Below are 22,741 nucleotides of genomic sequence, written 5' to 3'. Positions count from 1 at the left end.
TTTTCAGATTAAATATCGCTGATACTGAAGTACAGGCTGCGAAAATGGTTGTCAAAGGAAGTCCAAGTGAAAAAGACAATAATCATTAATCCAATCAGAAAGTAGAAACAAATTTTATTAGGAATCATTAATACAACACGTATGTAGTTATATGAAATATCCATGTTTATTTCACAATCCAATGTAAAAAAGTATGAGTCACCAACATAGTTAAATGTGAGTATAAGGTGGTCCTTCATAAGTCTTGAGAGTCGTCAACATGGTTAAATGTGAGTGTAAGGTGGTCCTTCATAAGTCTTGAGAGTCGTCAACATGGTTAAATGTGAGTGTAAGGTGGTCCTATATAAGTCTTGTGAGTCGCCAACATGGTTAAATGTAGTATAAAGGGTTCTTATATAGGTCTAGTGAGTGACCAGCTATTTTAATTACATTAATAATGTTGATTCTCAGATTAAATACCACTAGTACTGGAGTGCTGCAGGATTTCATAGTCTAATGTAAGAATTTCTACTTTAAAGTTGCACGTTTTATTTGTAAGATAATAATGGTAAACTTCATTTAGATAGTAATAGGTAAACTCAGTAGATAATTCTAATTTAATTCACACTATTGCAATAATATTACAAACGCTGGTTTTTTTTTTTTTATGTTAAAATAATCCATTTTTCATGAAAATAAACTATTCCGCTTTGATTTTCTTGAAAAAGAAGAGAAAAATTAATAAAATAATCTGTTTAAAAGGTTTGTAAATATTTTTAAAAATTTATTTAAAAAAATTGAATACACAATTTTTTAAAAATAAAAACAAAATAATTAATAATACTGTATTTATTTTTCTTAAACTTTGATTATTATGAAAAAATTTAAAATAAAATAATGAAAATTACGAAAACAAACTATAAAGAAGGTTAAAAAAGAGACTTTAACAATGGTCACTGAAGTCTAGAGAGTGTCAAGAAGAAGTAAGCAAGTTACAACAATGGTCGCCAGTGTTAGAGAGTGTGTGAGAAGAAGGTAAAATAATAATAGGGAAAATAGCCGCCAAAGTCTAGAGAGTGTGGGAGTGTAAGGTAAAATAATAATAGGTAAAATGGCTGCCAAAGTCTAGAGAGTTGTAAGAGGAAGGTAAAATAATAATAGGGAAAATGGCCGCCAGAGTCTTGAGAGTGTGCAAGTGGAAGGTAAAATAATAAGAGGGAAATTGGTTGAATCCAAACCGAATTCATTTTTCAAATCTAATATTACATTTAGGGCCTATTACTATACTATACTACTGTATACTGTAGTAGTAAATGCAAGTATTTTATCTAATAAAACATTCATTTTTATTGGAGTTGATTTTTGAGGTATACCTGATACAGAAAATTAAATAAATGTATATTGATAAGTTTTTAAATTTTGCTGCTTTCTAGAACTTACTATAAGATTTTGATAAACCATACAATTTGTTGATATTGTTGAATAAAAAGGATTGCCTGTAATTCAATGTTTGAAGAATATTAGCTTTTTTAACTATTATTACAAATATTATCTTTGCTATTGGGCTTAGTTTGATCTAATTTGTTGGTAAACTTTATTTGTTGGCTAATGTGGGTAAGAAGATTATACAGAATTGAACGGTTATAAACTATCATCTTTTTTATAAGTATGATAAAATTTAACGAAATTACAAAGATTTCTATAGAATTCACATAGAATAACTTTATATAACTGCTATATGTTCACGTAGATTATAACAAATCACATAATTGATGGTATTTTGAACGGATGAGATCCCAGATTCAAATATATTGTAGGAATATTAATCTTCAGGATTCTAGGTGATATATTATTGTTGAAATACATTAATTTTATCTAAAACTGTTATTCTGATAAATAATGATGAAACAGAAAGTAAATATTGTACGTATATGTTGAGTATTGGTTGGTTTTTGAGATATCTTGGTGAACTGAACTGAACAACTAGGGTCTAAACGGACCTTAAGTATAATATAACGTGTTTAAAACAGGCACATCTCATAAACAGAAGCTAAATTTAATTTTTTGATTAATATTAACCAATAGAAAGAAAATTGATTGAGCACACTCAGGGGAAAAAGGAAGATTGGGCAAAGGCTGATTTAAGTTCTTTAAAAAACGGCTCACAGGTAAAGGTTTCCGCCTACACTTAACTATTATTCTTAAATATGATGTAAAATTAAATTATAATGCATAAATGAACAGTTAATGCGAGCTAAAATTTCAATATGTATGAATATTGACTTAACTAGGATTTCCACTCTAAGGCTTGCGTATGACACAATTTCAACACAAGATTAGGATCTTACCACTAATTTAGAATCACTGGCAATGAAAATTTTGCAAAAATATTAAAATAAAAGAGAAAATTATCGCGTAGGTTCGTGGAAATTCGCCACGTATAAGGGTAGGTAATAGGTTAAGTTGTTTTTACGGATTTTCATATAAAAAAAATTCAAAGATTTTGTTCAAACTTTGTGTACTTTTTATTTAAGCCGCATTGCTTACATTTTCCTGAAAACCGTTTTCTGAAATCTTATTTTGAGACCAGTTTTGGTGTACAACTTGAGTCCCAGGTCAAAATCGTAAACTAGCATTTAAATTAAATTTTACGTTTTACCACAAATTTATTATTAAACATTATATATTATTTAATAAAAATTGCAAATTTCAAGGAAATCTATCGAGCAGACTTTCCAGAATTAGTCAAAGAAGGTCAGAAGTATAGGTGCTCTTTTTTGCCCAAAAAAACTCTTTCTAGTGGAAAATCAATTTTTAACTATTTAATACAACTTGATAATTTAATATTTGTTCATTTTTTAAAAGAAAAAATTTAGAATTATTAATTTCTAATTAGAATCACTTTTTGTATTCCTCCGCAAAACCATGTGCTTTTGAGTGACGTCATAAAGTAGTCCCAAATAATTTATTTTAAAAAATACTTTAAAACTATTAATAGTGTGGGAAAATAATTTTTTTATCTAAATTAACTTGTTATTAATCCATTTTAAACAGAATTATGCTTAAATTTGATTTTATAAAAAATCCAAATTCAAATATGGCGACTAACGGATTTTTGCAGTCAGTTGCCATTGGGCTCTCGACCAGTGAACATCTATGCTGATCACGTAAGTAAGATTTTATTATTTTTTTAATTAAAATCAATCAAATTTTTGTTAAAATTAATAAAGTGATACAACTATATTAAATTTACGGAGTTTTAGATAATTTTTTACTAAAAAATTAAAAAAATTGAATTAGCACGTGGTCGACCAATGAATCTTGCATGCCTGGACAAGCAATGATTCGTATTTCTTTAATTATTTTTCTATTATACTTTATTAATTTTTACATTTTAACTTGAAATTAAGTTTTATTATTATTTTAAATATTTTTGTACTAAAATCTTGAAAAATTGAATTAGCACGTGGTCGATCAATGAATCTTGCATGCCTGGACAAGCAATGATTCGTATTTCTTTAATTACTATTCTATTTCACTTTATTAATTTTTTACATTTGACTTGAAATTAAGTTTTATTTTAATTTTTTTTTTTAAATAATCTGTGGTAATTTCTAAAATTCATTTCAGATATGTTAGTAAATTTTAATTATTATATTTTTGAATAAATTTGTTTAGGAACTGCACTCTTGAAATAGCTTTTTGCCTTGGGACATTTTTAACTACTTCCCTAAAACAATCAAGCATCCAAATTGTGAAGCAAGTCACCCCGAACATTTACCTACCTTGAACTGAATTTGGAAAAAACAAGTAAGTAATAATATTTATTATTTTATTCATTAAGAACGTTGCAAATTAAAAATTTTTAATAGAAATTCAAATAGTTTAAAATAAAATGAATTAATGAAATCAATTAAGGATTCAAATGAAACATGCTACAATATAGAATTGATTGGATTTTGAAAAAATTTTAAAGCGCACAATAAGAAAGACAATCTTCACTTTGGAGTTAAGCATTGAATAAAAAGAAATATATAAGTAAATATCTTTGATTTAAAATACCCTAAGTGAATTTAATAGAGAAATGGGCATGTTAATTATTTCATAAAGTTGATCATCATACACCTAAAACTATTTATAGTGGAATATAAAATTTATCTTCAAAACAAAAGAAATAAAACTGCATAGTAAGGATAGAAGTAATCCTACTTATGTTAGTATTTAAGTTGGAACAATTGTTATAGCGAGAATCGGTAGATAATTTTTGGGGAGCGAAATCTGATCTCTACCTCCTCGAGGTGCTCCCTGGGCAACTACTCCCGGGAGTAGGCTAACAGAGACAGTACAGTTTTTAAAGTTCAAATGTAGCTTCAATTAAACATTTTTCCAAATTTAATTGAACTTTAAATATACAAAGATGTTCATTAATGACTACAAACTATAAATTGTGTTATCTGGTGCAGCAGTATCACAAACGTTTGAGATATATCTGCATTTATATATATCAAAACTTGCTAAAAAAAATAAACTCCAGTTCGAGCTTGAAATAAAACTAATAAGATCTCGTCAAGTTAATTCTTCCACTCCAGCAAGCGTGTTTAATTTTTTCAATTTTTTTCTGTATTGATGTCTTCTTTTCACTTAAATTTGCCGTTTACCTTTTATGATCGAAACTTAAATTAATTAAGAATTGAAACTGTCTATATCAGAAGTGACAATAAAAACTGATAGAAGGCACTAGTTTTAGTTACATTTTTAGTTGTAGTTTAGTTTAAGTATAGCATTAGTTTTAGAGTAGCGATAGAATGAAGTATTAGTTATAAAAGTAGGTATTGTTTTAAGAATTAGTTATAGAAGTAGGTAAAGTTTTAAGAATTATTTATAGAAGTAGATATAGTTTTAAGAACTAGTTACAGAAATAGGTATAGTTTTAAGAATTAGTTATACAAGTAGGTATAGTTTTAAGCACATTTAAAGGCCATCATATCAGTTTACATTCATTGAAGAAGTTCAGGTGTTGTGAGATTAAGTTTTTTTAATAGATAACTAACCAACTTGTTTAAAATTCTTACTCCACTTACATTATGTTTCTAACCGAAATAAAACTAGCTCTTACCCCAACTTCGCATAAAAGATAAGTGAATTTGATGCTAATTTCCAGACATGCAATTTTACTCTTTAATAAAAGAGTACCTCTAAAACTATCTGCACCTTACGCTTCTTTGCACGTTAATAAAAAAATAATAGCTTAAATGTGACACTTAATTCTTCTAGAGTTCACTACTAATACGATATATTTTAAAAGTATGGTACCATACAAATAATATCCGGGCTAATATGAAATAAAACGGTGCGATTTGTATTAGCGGGTCTTCTAGGGAACGATAAAATCGGATATCCGGGTATTTAGATAATCCGTGAATGTTAAAACATTCGGTATGAAATATCCATCGTCCGAGTTACTATTTTATTTTAAAGAGCTTAAAAGATTATTCGGCGCGGAGTGTGTTCGAGAAGTAATACGGTGTGGCAAACGGAACTAAATCGGTAACCGCTTATTTCGATAGTATGTGATCTCTAGAACAACTATATACGACATATCTCGCCGAACAATTAATCTACTGTCATTAATGTGCCAAGCAGAACAGGGCGCAGAGTATGTATGAGTTCTAATTTACTGAAATTGCTTGTCTTACATCGAATTGAATGCTTCAGTCTCAAACCGTCTATTTGTACGGTTTTATGTGTATATTATAATTTTGATTAAACTCTAAAATAGAGTGTAGAATTTAAATTCTAAATAATTTCAAAAAATGTGCTTTTATTTATTAAGTTCAACGTTTTGAATTCTATGTTTTGGGATAGATTTTCTATCTGTTGAGAGTTTAATGTTCATGGACTTGTTTTCGCTGCAGTAGATTAACAATCCATAGGGGTTAAACACTAAATAGATGAAGTCCTTTTTTTAGATTCGAAACGTGTGAAGTTAAATAAAAGTATTTTTGTTTTAATGGTTAATGTAAACTTTAAACGTATTAGTAATTAGATATTTCGAAGCACATGCACATGTTAAGCTTAGTTCTAAGTTGGGCAATATGCTTCCGCCATATCAGAAGAAAACATATTAAAGGAATTTCAATGGATAGCTAAAGTATTTAGTTTATAAGTTAAGTTAACCTTAGTTGTAAGTTGGGCAGCATGCCCCTGCCATATCAGAAGTAACCATACCAAATGAATTTCAATTGAAGGCTATTGTATTTAGTTTATAAGTTAGGTTAAGCTTAGTTGTAAGTTGGGCAAGTGTGCCCCTGCCATATCGGAAGGAACCATATCAAAGGAAGTTCAATGGACGACAGATTTATCTAGTTTATAAGTTAGGTTAAGATTAATTGTAAGTTGGGCAAGTGTGCTCCTGCCATATCAGAAGAAACCATATCAAAGGAAGTTCAATAGATGGCCAAATTATCTAGTTTATAAATTAGGTTAGGATTAGTTGTAAGTTGGGAAAGTGTGCCCCTGCCATGTCGAAAGAAACCATATCAAAGGAACTTCAATGGACGGCTAAAATATTTAGTTTATAAGTTAGGTTAAGACTAGTTGTAAGTTGGGCTAGTGTGCCCCTGCCATATCGGAAGAAACCATATCAAAGGAGGTTCAATGGACGACAGATTTATCTAGTTTATAAGTTAGGTTAAGCTTAGTTGTAAGTTGGGCAAGTGTGCCCCTGCCATTTCGGAAGAAACCATATCAAAGGAAGTTCAATGGACGACAGATTTATCTAGTTTGTAAGTTAGGTTAAGGTTTGTAGTAAGTTGGGCAAGTGTGCCCCTGCCATATCGGAAGAAACCATATCAAAGGAAGTTCAATGGACGACAGATTTATCTAGTTTATAAATTAGGTTAGGATTAGTTGTAAGTTGGGAAAGTGTGCCCCTGCCATGTCGAAAGAAACCATATCAAAGGAACTTCAATGGACGGCTAAAATATTTAGTTTATAAGTTAGGTTAAGATTAGTTGTAAGTTGGGCTAGTGTGCCCCTGCCATATCGGAAGAAACCATATCAAAGGAAGTTCAATGGACGACAGATTTATCTAGTTTATAAGTTAGGTTAAGCTTAGTTGTAAGTTGGGCAAGTGTGCCCCTGCCATTTCGGAAGAAACCATATCAAAGGAAGTTCAATGGACGACAGATTTATCTAGTTTATAAGTTAGGTTAAGCTTAGTAGTAAGTTGGGCAAGTGTGCCCCAGCCATAACGGAAGAAACCATATCAAAGGAAGTTCAATGGACGGCTAAATTATCTAGTTCATAAGTTAGGTTAAGATTAATTGTAAGTTGGGCAAGTGTGCCCCTGCCATATCGGAAGAAACCATATCAAAGGAAGTTCAATGGACGACAGATTATCTAGTTTATAAGTTAGGTTAAGATTAATTGTAAGTTGGGCAAGTGTGCCCCTGCCATGTCGGAAGAAACCATATCTAAGGAATTTCAATGGATGGCTAAATTATCTAGTTTATAAGTTAGGTTAAGCTTAGTAGTAAGTTGGGCAAGTGTGCCCCAGCCATAACGGAAGAAACCATATCAAAGGAAGTTCAATGGACGGCTAAATTATCTAGTTCATAAGTTAGGTTAAGATTAATTGTAAGTTGGGCAAGTGTGCCCCTGCCATATCAGAAGAAACCATATCAAAGGAAGTTCAATAGATGGCCAAATTATCTAGTTTATAAATTAGGTTAGGATTAGTTGTAAGTTGGGAAAGTGTGCCCCTGACATGTCGGAAGAAACCATATCAAAGGAACTTCAATGGACGACCGATTTATCTAGTTTATAAGTTAGGTTAAGATTAGTTGTAAGTTGGGCAAGTGTGCCCCTGCCATATCAGAAGAAACAATATCAAAGGAAGTTCAATGGATGGCTAAATTATCTAGTTTATAAGTTAGGTTAAGCTTAGTTGTAAGTTGGGCAAGTTTGCCCCTCCCATATCAGAAGAAACCATATCAAAGGAAGTTCAATGGATGTCTAAATTATCTAGTTTCTACGTTAGGTTAAGCTTAGTTGTAAGTTAATGAAGTGTCCGTCCTTCAGCTCTGATGAAAACCATTTCTTTGGAATTTCAATATTGGATCTGACAGTAGTTGATAAGTAGTATTTTAAGGAAATTGTTTGGAACAAATTGTTTATTTAGTTACATACTGTCTATAATAGTAATTTTAGTGCACAACATCTAATAAGTACACAACTTAAACTGATATAAGTGAAACTTTAATTTTGTTTTGCAGACTGTTGAAGTGCTCTTGATGGATTGGTATATGTTTAAATTTCTCTTGTATTTTTTTTTGTACACTTACCATTATTGGTGTATTTGAGGGACTTTTTTTCTTTTAGAACAGAAAGAGTATATTTCGTGGCAATATAATTTTATTAATTAATCATGAAAACAAGGTTGTATTTAGGTAAAATAGTGACATTGATTGGAAGAATAAAACGGTTTAACAGGTTGAAATTGTACGCTGGTTACTAAGTAACTTTTCGAGATGGTTTCATTTCAAATTCGTCCAAACGTGGGTGATCTTTTCTAGTTATTACTGATAGCATTCTCAAAGCAGTCTTATTATTTTTACATTAATAGCTTTGCAGTCTGTCGAAAATCATTAGGAGTTCTATTACTAATAATAATTGATTCACTTACTTTAACAAATTTCTATTATAATCTTGCGTTTCATTAATAATTATAATTCCACTTATTTTTCATTTTCATATTCAATTAATATGGTGTAACTAATAGCATGATAATGCATGAAAAAAATTAAATTATTTCACTAATTGCATGTTCACTAATCACCTAAATGAATACTTGGAATTATAATTATTTAAAACATTTTAGTGGCCGCTATAAATGTTTTTCTACGGGTTTTTTTATGACTAACTGTGTATCAATTATACAGACTAATCAATTATTGTGTTAGATTTATTTCGGATACACATTCTGCACAACACTTCGTGACAAAAAAACACTGGCTCCGATTTTACACATTACACCATTCAGTTTTCTTAAAGTTGTTCGTTCTTGGTTGATTTGTTTAAATTCAGGCTGAGGTTTCAGTTGTTGGTCGTCTTCTTGTTGTTTCTTGAATTTCGTTTTCTTCGTTGGTTTTGCAGACTTGGTTTTTTCAAGTCTGCATCTTTTTATAATGCCAATTACCCACCAAGTCCTAAACCCCTTTTCTTTCCGAACGCCTTTCTGTATCCCCCTATTTCCCTAATGGCCCCATCCTATACATCTAGTCACTGTTCTATGCAGACAGATTTCCCTGTATATCCCTCAATCACTAAACGATTTATTTACCCTATTCCCTTTTCCTCCAATTTTCTCCCAATCCATTTTTATAAGCTCCATTGTATGGAGTTCTATATAACCCTATGCCTGCTTAAAAGACCAACTAGAATGCGGATGTGGGTAGAAAGGCGTTCTTTGGGGAGCGCAAACTGATCTCTACCTCCTCGAGGTGCTCCCCGGGCAACTACTCCCGGGAGTAGGCTAACAGAGACAGTACACGTTTCAAAGCTCAAATGTAACTTCAATTTAAATTTTTCCAAATTTAATTAAATTTTATAAATGGAAATATATTCATTAACGTTAGGCGAAATGATTACAAACAGTAAATTAGTACAGTTTTAAAAGAGTTGTAGAATATTAAAAGTGTGTAAAAGGTGCAGTATCGTGAATGTTTGAGATATAGCATATCTAAATTTGCTAACAAAAATAATCCGCAACTGCATGAGTTCCACCTTGAAATAAAACTAATAAGATCTCGTCAAGTTAATTCTTCCACTCCAGCAAGCGTGTTTAATTTTTTCAACATTTTTCTGTATTGATGTCTTCTTTTCACTTAAATTTGCCGTTTACCTTTTATGATCGAAACTTAAATTAACTATTGAAAAATTTATTGCTAGCTAAATATACAATTTCTGTACTAATCTAGGGATCAGGGTTCTTTTTAAATCAATAATAGTTTATTTACAAAAACAAGTAAAAGTGGCAAACAGAGAAATATATACATAGCGATAATTCATGACAGAATAAACATTCTGGCCAGACAGAATTAAAGAAGACTTTACGTTAGTTTAAGAGTAGTTTATTTAGTGTCGTTTCACTGAAATCACATTATAGTTTAGCTAACCAATTAAACTATTCATGTTCCAAACAATTAGTTTTAAGTATAGTTAAGATAGCAATTAAGATCAAGGATAATCAAGAACGTCAATGATAATGAAGAAGTGGAATCAAGTTTTGATGTGGAAACCAAAAAATTTAAACGCTTCTTAGTTATAAGTTAGTTTTAAGTAGTCCTAATTCCAAACCGTGATGAGGAAAACCAACTTCGTTTAGTTAAGATAGTTTTAAGAGATTTTAAGTTTGTATATTGTATTTAAAAAAAAAGAAAAACAAGATATCTCTTACTATTTTTCTCCTTAAACCTCTTAATATTAAGCACCAGTATTACATTAAATTGTAAGACCAAGAGCAATGTAGCTATGATATGGAAGCCAAAAAAGGTTAACACGATTTAAATAAATAAGGAGCTATAGAAGTGAGCCAAATCCTGACACTTTGTGATTTGGAAGTCAAACCTAGTTTTAAATTAATTGATTAGAAGAAACTACATTGTAGGAACTTCAATGGATGGCTTAAGTATCTAGTTTATAAGTTAGGTTAAGCTTAGTTGTAAGTTGGGCAAGTGTGCCCCTGCCATATCGGAAAAAACCATATCAAAGGATGTTCAATGGACGACAGATTTATCTAGTTTATAAGTTAGGTTAAGCTTAGTAGTAAGTTGGGCAAGTGTGCCACAGCCATAACGGAAGAAACCATATCAAAGGAAGTACAATAGATGGCCAAATTATCTAGTTTATAAATTAGGTTAGGATTAGTTGTAAGTTGGGAAAGTGTGCCCCTGCCATGTCGGAAGAAACCATATCAAAGGAACTTCAATGGACGGCTAAAATATTTAGTTTATAAGTTAGGTTAAGATTAGCTGTAAGTTGGGCTAGTGTGCCTCTGCCATATCGGAAGAAACCACATCAAAGGAAGTTCAATGGACGACAGATTTATCTAGTTTATAAGTTAGGTTAAGCTTAGTAGTAAGTTGGGCAAGTGTGCCCCTGCCATATCGGAAGAAACCATATCAAAGGAAGTTCAATGGACGACAGTTTTATCTAGTTTATAAGTTAGGTTAAGCTTAGTAGTAAGTTGGGCAAGTGTGCCCCAGCCATAACGGGAGAAACTATATTAAAGGAAGTTCAGTGGATGGCTAAATTATCTAGTTTATAAGTTAGGTTAAGCTTAGTAGTAAGTTGGGCAAGTGTGTCCCAGCCATAACGGAAGAAACCATATCAAAGGAAGTACAATAAATGGCCAAATTATCTAGTTCATAAGTTAGGTTAAGATTAATTGTAAGTTGGGCAAGTGTGCCCCTGCCATATCAAAAGAAGTTCAATAGATGGCCAAATTATCTAGTTTATAAATTAGGGTAGGATTAGTTGTAAGTTGGGAAAGTGTGCCCCTGCCATGTCGGAAGAAGCCATATCAAAGGAAGTTCAATGGACGACAGATTTATCTAGTTTATAAGTTAGGTTAAGCTTAGTTGTAAGTTGGGCAATTGTGCCCCTGCTATTTCGGAAGAAACCATATCAAAGGAAGTTCAATGGACGACAGATTTATCTAGTTTATAAGTTAGGTTAAGCTTAGTAGTAAGTTGGGCAAGTGTGCCCCTGCCATATCGGAAGAAACCATATCAAAGGAAGTTCAATGGACTACAGTTTTATCTAGTTTATAATTTAGGTTAAGCTTAGTAGTAAGTTGGGCAATATGCCCCTGCCATATTAGAAGAAACTATATTAAAGGAAGTTCAATGGATGGCTAAATTATCTAGTTTATAAGTTAGGTTAAGCTTAGTAGTAAGATGGGCAAGTGTGCCCCAACCATAACGGGAGAAACCATATCAAAGGAAGTTCAATGGACGACAGATTTATCTTGTTTATAAGTTAGGTTAAGCTTAGTTGTAAGTTGGGCAATTGTGCCCCTGCTATTTCGGAAGAAACCATATCAAAGGAAGTTCAATGGACGACAGATTTATCTAGTTTATAAGTTAGGTTAAGCTTAGTAGTAAGTTGGGCAAGTGTGCCCCTGCCATATCGGAAGAAACCATATCAAAGGAAGTTCAATGGACTACAGTTTTATCTAGTTTATAAGTTAGGTTAAGCTTAGTAGTAAGTTGGGCAAGTGTGCCCCAGCCATAACGGAAGAAACCATATCAAAGGAAGTTCAATGGACGGCTAAATTATCTAGTTCATAAACTAGGTTAAGATTAATTGTAAGTTGGGCAAGTGTGCCCCTGCCATATCGGAAGAAACCATATCAAAGGAAGTTCAATGGACGACAGATTTATCTAGTATATAAGTTAAGTTAATCTTACTGGTAAGTTGGGCATGTTTGCCCCTGCCATATCAGAAGAAACCATATCAAAGGAAGTTCAATAGATGGCCAAATTATCTAGTTTATAAATTAGGTTAGGATTAGTTGTAAGTTGGGAAAGTGTGCCCCTGCCATGTCGGAAGAAACCATATCAAAGGAACTTCAATGGACGGCTAAAATATTTAGTTTAAAGGTTAGGTTAAGATTAGTTGTAAATTGGGCTAGTGTGCCCCTGCCATATCGGAAGAAACCATATCAAAGGAAGTTCAATGGACGACAGATTTATCTAGTTTATAAGTTAGGTTAAGCTTAGTTGTAAGTTGGGCAAGTGTGCTTCTGCCATTTCGGAAGAAACCATATCAAAGGAAGTTCAATGGACGACAGATTTATCTAGTTTATAAGTTAGGTTAGGCTTAGTGATAAGTTGGGCAAGTGTGCCCCTGCCATATCGGAAGAAACGATATCAAAGGAAGTTCAATGGACGACAGATTTATCTAGTTTATAAGTTAGGTTAAGCTTTGTAGTAAGTTGGGCAATATGCCCCTGCCATATTAGAAGAAACTATATTAAAGGAAGTTCAATGGATGGCTAAATTATCTAGTTTATAAGTTAGGTTAAGCTTAGTAGTAAGTTGGGCAAGTGTGCCCCAGCCATAACGGAAGAAACCATATCAAAGGAAGTTCAATGGACGGCTAAATTATCTAGTTCATAAGTTAGGTTAAGATTAATTGTAAGTTGGGCAAGTGTGCCCCTGCTATATTAGAAGAAACCATATCAAAGGAACTTCAATGGACGGCTAAAATATTTAGTTTATAAGTTAGGTTAAGATTAGTTGTAAGTTGGGCAAGTGTGCCCCTGCTATATCAGAAGAAACCATAACAAAGGAAGTTCAATGGACGGCTAAATTATATAGTTTATAAGTTAGGTTAAGCTTAGTAGTAAGTTGGGCAAGTGTGCCCCTGCTATATTAGAAGAAACCATATCAAAGGAACTTCAATGGACGGCTAAAATATTTAGTTTATAAGTTAGGTTTAGATTAGTTGTAAGTTGGGCAAGTGTGCCCCTGCTATATCAGAAGAAACCATAACAAAGGAAGTTCAATGGACGGCTAAATTATATAGTTTATAAGTTAGGTTAAGCTTAGTAGTAAGTTGGGCAAGTGTGCGGCACCCATATCCGAAGAAACCATATCTAAGGAATTTCAATGGATGGCTAAATTATCTAGTTTATAAGTTAGGTTAAGCTTAGTAGTAAGTTCGGCAAGTGTGCCCCTGCCATATCAGAAAAAGACATATCAAAGGAATTTCAATGGATGGCTAAAATATCTAGTTTATAAGTTTAGTTAAGCTTAGTTGTAAGTTGGGCAATAAGCCCCTGCCAAATCAGAAGAACCATATCTTAGGAATATCAATGGATGTCATAAGTAGTTAGTTCAGCAGTATGCATCTGACATATCAGAAGAACCATATCTTAGGAATCTCAACGGGTGCCTTAATTATTTAGTTGCTCAGTATGCACCGGCCATATAAGAAGAAATCATATTTTAGGAATATCAATGGATGGCTTAAGTAATTAGTTTATAAGTTAGCTTAGTTGTAAGTTGGAGCAGAATCTATACTACAGTTTAGAAGAAAACCATTTCTTTGGAATTTCAATAGTGGATCTGACAGTAGTTGATAAGTAGCAGTCAGTCGAAAATCTTTATGAGTTCTATTATTAATAATAATTGATTCACTTGCTTTAACAAATTTATATTATAATCTTGCGTTTCAATAATAATTATAATTCCACTTATTTTTCATTTTCATATTCAATTAATATGGTGTAACTAATGGCATGATAATGCATGAAAAAAATTAAATCATTTCACTAATTGCATGTTCACTAATCACCTAAATGAATACTTGGAATTATAATTATTTAAAACATTGTAGTGGCCACTATAAATGTTTTTCTACGGTTTTTTTTATGACTAACTGTGGATCAATTATACAGACTAATCAATTATTATGTTAGATTTATTTGGGATACACATTCTGCACAACACTTCGTGACAAAAAAACACTGGCTCCGATTTTACCCATTACACGTTTCAGTTATTTTTAATTTGTTCTTTCTTGGTTGATTTGTTTAATTTCAGGCTGAGGTTTTAGTTATTAATGGTCATCTTGTTGTTTCTTGAATTTCGTTTTCTTTGTTGGTTTTGCAAACTTGTTTTTTTTGAAGTCTGCATCTTTTTATAATGCCAATTACCCACCAGTCCAAAACCCTTTTCTTTCCGAACGCCTTTCTGATTATCCCCCTATTTCCCTGATTGCCCCATCCTATTTATTCTAGTCACTGGTCTATGCAGAGAGATCTCCTTGTACATCCCTCAATCACTAATCGATTTATTTACCCTATTCCCTTTTCCTCCAATTTTCTCCCAATCCATTTTTACAAGCTCCATTGTATGGAGTTCTATATAACCCTATGCCTGCGTAAATGACCAAATAGAATGCGGATGTGGGTAGAAAGGCGTTCTTTGGGGAGCGAAAACTGATCTCTACCTCCTCGAGGTGCTCCCCGGGCAACTACTCGCGGGAGTAGGCTAACAGAGACAGTACACGTTTCAAAACTCAAGTGTAGCTTCAATTTAAATTTTTCCAAATTTAATTAAACTTTATAAATGTAAATATATTCATTAATGATAAAACCTCCCATAATGGGGAAGCTGACTAGCCACTTCTTTAGGGACCTTGGCGTCCCTGCGTGTACCATAGTTTAACAATACGAACAATACACTTTCACAAAAATCTAGCGCACCATACAGGCACACACATTGTAATTATGTAAGTATTTTGTAGCGATAAATTTTTTTAACTAGTGACCCAGGTACATTTCAATGATGTCCTGAAAGAAGGAGGTCTTCTTTTATATATTGTACATAGCGATACTTCATGGCAGATTTAACTTCCTGGCCTGGCAGAATTAGAGAAAGCCTTTCGTGAAGCTTCATCAAGGAAAAGCTACCTTAACATAAATATTAAGTAGATTTTTACCACTTTTGAAAATGGTTATCTCAAATCAGATTTGTTTTTTCCTCAATTAAAATTGACATGAATTTGCATTTTTCGTTTTAAGATAAACATATTTCAACTACCTCAATAGTGATGAATTCTCTCAACATTATAATAAAATCCTGAAAAGAGATTATCAACAATATAATTATTTTATTTCATAATCACTACAAAGGAAGTTGTTAATAACGAAAAAAATTATTTAATATCCTTTCATAGAAATTACTGCTTAACATGCACAGGTTCTATTAGCAATTCCTCTACTCTAAAAACTAGCTCTGAGAAAAGATTAAAGTAGATTGTACTTTAAGTAATTTTTAAATGAACAAGGTGAAAAACAGTTCAAATTGAACGTATGAAGTGTAGTATGAGCAACTTAAAATCATCAAAAAACATTTTATCATACTACAATTATTATAATTATAGTTGGACAAATCTTCTTGATAACTCAGTAAAACATGATTGCCCTCAAACTAACTGTAAATGCAGAAGGTAGAAAGTAGCCTAAATTCACCTTTTTAAGTAAAGAATGAGCAACTTAAAATCTTCTAAAACCACTTTCACCCACTAAAATTATTATAATTATAATTTGACAAATCTTCTTAGTAACTCAGTAAAACATGATTGCCCTCAAACTAACTGTAAATGCAGAAGGTAGAAAGTAGCCTAAATTTCCCTTTTTAAGTAAAGAATGAGCAACCTAAAATCTTCTTGAACCACTTTCTCCCACTAAAATTATTATAATTATAGTTGGACAAATCTTCTTGATAACTCAGTAAAACATCATTGCCCTCAAACTAACTATAAATGCAGAAGGTAGAAAGTAGCCTAAATTCACCTTTTTAAGTAAAGAATGAGCAACTTAAAATCTTGTTGAACCACTTTCTCCTACTAAAATTATTATAATTATAATTGGACAAATATTCTTGATAACTCACAATGTTTGTTACGCTTTGGTTGCTCTAAAAATATCGACAAGTAAAGAAGGTGGCAAAATATTGTAACGAAGTTGACCTGGGCAGAGAAGAAAGGCCTAGATTGTTCTAGGGGTTGAGCGACCAAAGTCGGTAACAGGCCACCACTGTGTGAACAAAAGGGCGGTCTCTACCTGAGGGAGAAAAGAAAGGCCTAGATTGTTCTAGGGGTTAAGCGACCCCTATGCTGGGTTCAGGTAGTAAGATTTTATTATTTTTTTAATTAAATTCAATCAAATTTCTATTTAAATTATTACAAAATTAAATTAATGATACAACTATATTAAATTTAGGGAGTTTAAAAATTTTTTTTACTCAAAAATTAAAAAAATTGAATTAGCACGTGGTCGACAAATGAATCTTGCATGCCTGAGCAAGCAGTAATTCTTATTTCTTTAATTAATTTCTTATTTCATTTTAATAATTTTTACATTTTAACTTGAAATTGATTTTTATTATTATTTTAATTTTTTTTTTTACTAAAGAAGATTATTTTAAAAAAAATACAATTAAATTAATCTTATTGAATGAAATTTGTTTAAATTGATTATTCCAATAATTGCAGACACATATATTTAATTTTAATGAATAACAATTTATCAATTGTTATAGTTGTTTGACTCTAACTTTTATTAAAGATAAAAATGAGGGAAACTTCATTTTAATGACATTAAATAAGGTTGGTTTTCAGATTAAATACCGCTGACTGAAGTGCAGGCTGCGAAAATGGTTATCAAAGGAAATCCAAGTGGAAAAGACATTAAACATTTATCCAATCAGAAAGTAGAAACAAATTTTATAAGGAATCATTAATACAACACTTATGTAGTTATATGAAATATGCATGTTTATTTCAGAATCTAATGTAAAAATGTATGAGTCGCCAACTTTGTTAAATATGAGTGTAAGTTGGTTTTATATAAGTCTTGAGAGTCGTCCACATGGTTAAATGTGAGTGTAAGGTGGTCCTATATAAGTCTTGTGGGTCGCCAAAATGGTTAAATGTGAGTGTAAGGTGGTCCTATATAAGTCAACTTTTATTTGTTTATAAAATAATCTGTGTAAAATGTTTGTAATTATTTTTTATAAATTTTATCATATAAAAGTGTATACAAAATTTTTATAAAATAAAAACATATTAATTAAAAATATTGTATTTATTTTCCCTTAATCTCTAATTAATATGAAGAAATTAAAAATAAAATGTTGAAATAACGAAAAATAAATAAAACTAAAACTAAAAAGAAGGTTAAAAATGGCCGCCAGAGCCTAGAGAGTGTGTCAGAGGAAGGTAAAGTAATAACAGGGAAAATGGCTGCCAAAGTCTAGAGAGGTGGTAAGAGGAAGGTAAAATAATAGGGAAAATGGCCGCCAGAGTCTTGAGAGTGTGACAGCGGAAGGTAAAATAATAGCAGGGAAAATGGCTGCCAAAGTCTAGAGAGTGGTATGAGGAAGGTAAAATAATAATAGGGAAAATGGCCGCCAGAGTCTTGAGAGTGTGCAAGTGGAAGGTAAAATAATAGCAGGGGAAATGGCAGCCAAAGTCTAGAGAGTGTGAGAGCAAGGTTAAAATATGACAGCGCGTGACATCTAGTGACAGCTGGTGGAACTAATGTAGCCGTTGCCATGGTGATATGACGCGGCCAGAGGGTATATAAGAAAGTTCGCCGCGGGGGCCGGGCCGGGTGGGGAGATTATTTGCCTTCCGACCGTCGAAGCGACAACATCTCCATAACCACAACACGACACTTTATCAAGAGTTTTTGATGGATAAGATGTGTTGACAAGATATATTTGGAGCGACGAGCGACAATACCCCCCTGCATCAAGCAGTACGACACAAGTCGTACTGAACACCATTTTTTTTTGTCCTTGTATATATAGAGAGGTACCATATGATATGAGCGTCTTATCACCATGGAGACGTCCGCCCATTAGTTCAGTTAACTCCTCCCACTGGCTAGCACCGCCCATATTTTGTTAACATTGCTCTCACACTCTCTAGACATTGCCAGGCATTTCCAATTTTATTATTTTACGTACCTCTTACACTCTCTAGACTTTGGCAACCATTTATTATTATTTTATCATCCTCTTACACACTCTCTAGACTCTGGCAGCCATTGCTGGTTTTATTATTTGAACTACTTTTTAACTTGACAGGTTACTGGCTCTCTCTGATGGATTTTTTTGAAACTAACTTTTGTTTTCCCGCTTTTGGATATTTATTTTTTAAACCTTGCTTTACCCACTCTCTAGACTCTGGCAGCAATTGCTGCTTTTATTATTTGAACTACTTTATAACTTGACATGTTAGCGGCTCTCTCTGACGGATTTTTTGAAACTAACTTTTGTTTACCCGCTTTTTAAATATTTATTTTTTAAACCTTGCTCTACTACTCTCCAGACTCTGGCGGCCATTTTGAATCTTTTTTTGTTTATATTTTTGATAAAGACGAATACGTATTATTAAATTTTTGTTTTTGTTATTTTTTCAATTTTTTTTATATGAATAAAGAGATTATAAGGAAAAATAAGTACAATATTATTAATTAACTACTTTTTTAATTTCTAAAAGTTTGTTATACACTTTTTTACAGGAAATTAATACATTTTAAAAAGATTATTTTGTGAATAAATGAACAAAAATTATCAAACTTAGTTGAACATTACTATTTTACAAAGACAACATGTAACTTTTAAGTTAATATTCTTACATTAGCTTATGAAATCCTGCAGTATTACAGTACTAGTGGTATTTAATCTGAAAATCAACATTATAAATGTAATTAAAATAGCTGGTGACTCTCTCCAGACCTATTTCGGATTATCTTACACTTATATTTAACCATGCTGATGGCTTTTTAGATTTATACAGGACCTATATAGTCTAAGAACTTTATACATGATATATACTTTATAACTTTTACATTATCCCACAAATGTATTTAATATTCTACAATACTCAAAAGTTTTATTAGTTAAATTAATTGAAAATTCCAGAATTCTATTACTAACTAGAACTATTTTTCCATTACAAAATGTTTTTCCAACATCTTATCCATTTTCGTTAAGATTGATGAACAGTTTTAAATGTACCATTCCAGCATCCCCAATTTTTCATCTGAAAATCAACATTATAAAATGAAATAAAGTTTTAGAATAAATTTAATCTCTTATTACAAAGCTTTCTTTCTCACGAAGACTGGAAATAAAAAATAGATATGGTAGCTGCCATCGGACAAGAGCTAAAAAGACCTAGAAATAAAGGCACCATGTAATAGTAATAATTATAATAGTAATAATACTAATAAAAACTAATAATAAAACACCTTTTTCTATAATTCCTTCCAATGTTAATAAAACAGCGTTTAAAGCATTTTTTTAAACTCTAATCTAAAACAATAAGTTAATCAAATAAAGTAAATTAAATAAAAAAAAACTAACGTCAATGAATTAGTACGATTATTTCGAATTACTGTTAGCCAATTAGAAAAAACAAAACAAAAAAGTAAAAAATGTGAACTGTCTTACCAAACATGATTGAATTTATCCTTCCTAGCACGACTGCCCAGTGTCGAACTTCCATCCATTATCAGAGGTAGATTTATCAGTTTGGAGTTTTGACTTTGTCTTCACTTATGTCTCACTAAACATTTTAACTGATTCAGATAACCTGCTGTTTAAGTGTATTATTCAAAAATTTATTGAATCAATAAACATTTTAAAAAATGTAATAAAATTATTGAAACATAGAATTTATTTAAGATATCTGTATATTTTGTTTTAGAAGTGTAAATTTGGAGTTTGTGTTAATAATATAAATTTAACGTTACTTTGTGTTGTGAGACGTACAGGATCAACGAGGAAATTTCACAACATGATCTACACAAACCCATGCACATTGGAATTTAATTAATTTTTTCTCATTATCGTACAAAGTAGTTACGGAGATATATTGGCACTAAATTTACAAAATTAAACATTCTACAATTGAAACTGAAGGTAGTAATTCTTTTATTAATGATTTACTAACTTGTGATTATATCAATACAAAGTTTCTTTGGTGCTGAGGCATGAAAGTTAGTAAATTTTGAACATATGGAAACTAATTCGCCTTTATAGAGTGATATCGGTATGGCCTGTATAATCTATATTTTAATGTCCGACTATGAATCTTAAATTATTTAAGCAGCTTGTTCTAACTAATCGACAATAATACAGTCAGTTTTCCAAACTGAATCCTGATACAGTTTAAATTGTCTATTATTTTCACTTTTTTTTTTTTTTAATCCGTAGCTTTCACATGAGTATTTGACGATGAAAGTTTCTATCTAATTCAAAGATAAGAATCTTTGTAATACATACAAAGTTTATAATAATGCAAAGTTTTCTTGTTCAGTTTTAAACAGAAAATGTTTTACATGCTGGTTAAATGCTTAGCACACATACCTTCTAATATGAATATAATTCCGAAAGAAAGCCTAGTAGATTTCCTACATTCTTCACATTATGCGGAATGCAGAAATGGATACAAATCATTTCAAGTTAAGTTCGGAAGTGCAGCTGGATGTAAAGAAGGGTCCTCAAGCATACCTGCGAGCCGGCGAATGGCCGAATCAGCTGAGGAACGAAGCATTGTAAAGAGAGAGAAAATAATTGACAGAGAAGTACATTAAAATCATGATAAATTTACTATTTCGTGATAAATAAATAGAACTTTACATTTTACCTGAATTTATGCAATTTTGATATTGAGACATAGAGGAAGATACAGGGAAGTAAGCCTAGCCCTCAACTAAAACAGTCATAATAATTAATTTCTTAGACTGTTCCCTCAATGGTCCAGTCAAAATTTAAAAAAACGAAATTAAATCTTCATCTTGTAAACATTCAGAAGCAAAAAAAAGTATAAAAGTAGTTTTTAAAGCATTCGACACTCACTCGAAAAAAATTAATAATTATTTTTCACAATTGAGCTAACAATATAAGTTTTGTAAACCTACTGATTCAGTTACAAAAACATCGGGACCAACTACTACTTTAATTGTACAGTTTTATAGTTTGCGTGCTATCATTTTTTCTGATTACATTTTTAAACTAGTAAGCATTAAATGAATAAACTTTTTATAACAATATGTATTAATTTTCACCTATTTTTTTTTTTTGGTATAAAGTTTTCAAAGTTTCCTTATTTACACTGGCAGCGAATGGGTTTTTAACTGATTACAAATTTTGTGCAAAATTTCCTTCTGTAAACATTAGTTCGCTTTCAAGCATGACAAGAATAGAGGTGGTAGTACGGAATACATTACAATCAGCAATACATCAACATCTATGATTACCTCATAACTCTTTTTGGTGACGGTTACAAGTCTCAATTTTATTCAATTGTTTTTGGACTTAATGGAATAAACTACTTCCCAACTAGTAGTGGAATACTGTGTACAAAGCCACACTTCTACCATCATAGATGTCACTGTAATCAATTTTCGACTTTAATAAAGCTATTTTAATTTTAAAACACAAGTTTTATTAATTTCTTACTTACCTATAATTAAATGTGATTTTTAAGTTTATCTCTAGGAATGAAGGATATGTAATTTTTTCATTCTTAACATACTTTGTTTTTTATGTAATTTTATATTTTCTGAGCACTTCCTGATATTATTGTCTTAATGTTAGATGACTGACTCATTTGCTTTATAGAAATGTGCTCTACAACAATAAATAATAAAATATTTCCAAGAAATCGTGGTAAATCTTTACAATAGCCCATGGAGGTGTAGCCTAATATTTCTTAATTTTATATTTACTTTAAATCTGGCGGGTTACATTTTAACAGCGAATCAAAATCACTTCGAATTACTACTTCAAGATTGATAATTTTATTTAAAAAAATTTCTCTATCCCAACTAATCCATACACACAACTCTCATGACTCATTATGAAAAACAAAAGAAAAGTAGCCTACCTTATTCAGTGCAATCCCTATCCTTCTGTTTGTACACTTTATTCACTCCCTCAAATAATGCTCTCCTGTGATCGCCCAGGGAAGAATGACTCCTTTTCATACTTATCTCACTTCCACACTTCGGACGTACATATCTATTACTAATATAAGCAAATTATTATTGTTGCTTCATGATAAAGAAAATTGTTGGACAAAACCGAATAACCTTTTTACCTCACTGTTTTGCCGGACAGTTATTTTGTTAGGAGGTTATTTAGTGTTTATTTTAATAGGGTCGAAGTGC

General features: G+C 31.5%; 2 long non-coding RNA genes across 10 annotated transcripts in view; one reads left to right on the top strand and one right to left on the bottom strand.

The window, feature by feature from the left end:
• Nucleotides 1–1,351, top strand: part of LOC141450865 (uncharacterized) — a 7,946-nt gene extending 6,595 nt beyond the window's left edge. The window contains exon 3 of the long non-coding RNA XR_012456375.1: nt 8–1,351. This is a non-coding gene — a long non-coding RNA (uncharacterized lncRNA). The remainder of the gene's footprint in view (nt 1–7) is intronic.
• The window catches only part of LOC141450864 (uncharacterized), a 23,374-nt gene extending 633 nt beyond the window's left edge, over nt 1–22,741 (bottom strand). The window contains exons 1-8 of one of the 9 annotated variants that reach the window (XR_012456372.1): nt 22,672–22,741; nt 22,459–22,598; nt 22,036–22,202; nt 21,830–21,963; nt 21,217–21,282; nt 20,937–21,107; nt 20,019–20,133; nt 19,432–19,608 (exon numbers count right to left, since the gene is read on the bottom strand). This is a non-coding gene — a long non-coding RNA (uncharacterized lncRNA). Of the gene's footprint in view, nt 1–19,431; nt 19,881–20,018; nt 20,164–20,936; nt 21,108–21,216; nt 21,283–21,829; nt 21,964–22,035; nt 22,203–22,458 lie in introns of those variants that run through there. The other 8 variants (XR_012456370.1, XR_012456371.1, XR_012456369.1 and 5 more) reach the window with 8 other exon arrangements.

Source organism: Rhodnius prolixus, unplaced genomic scaffold, assembly GCF_049639745.1.
Source record: "Rhodnius prolixus isolate KJV_2025 unplaced genomic scaffold, Rpr scaffold_8, whole genome shotgun sequence".
NCBI classification, from domain to species: domain Eukaryota; kingdom Metazoa; phylum Arthropoda; class Insecta; order Hemiptera; family Reduviidae; genus Rhodnius; species Rhodnius prolixus.
Note: the sequence above shows the minus strand (reverse complement) of the source record. Positions and strands in the feature narration are given on the sequence as shown.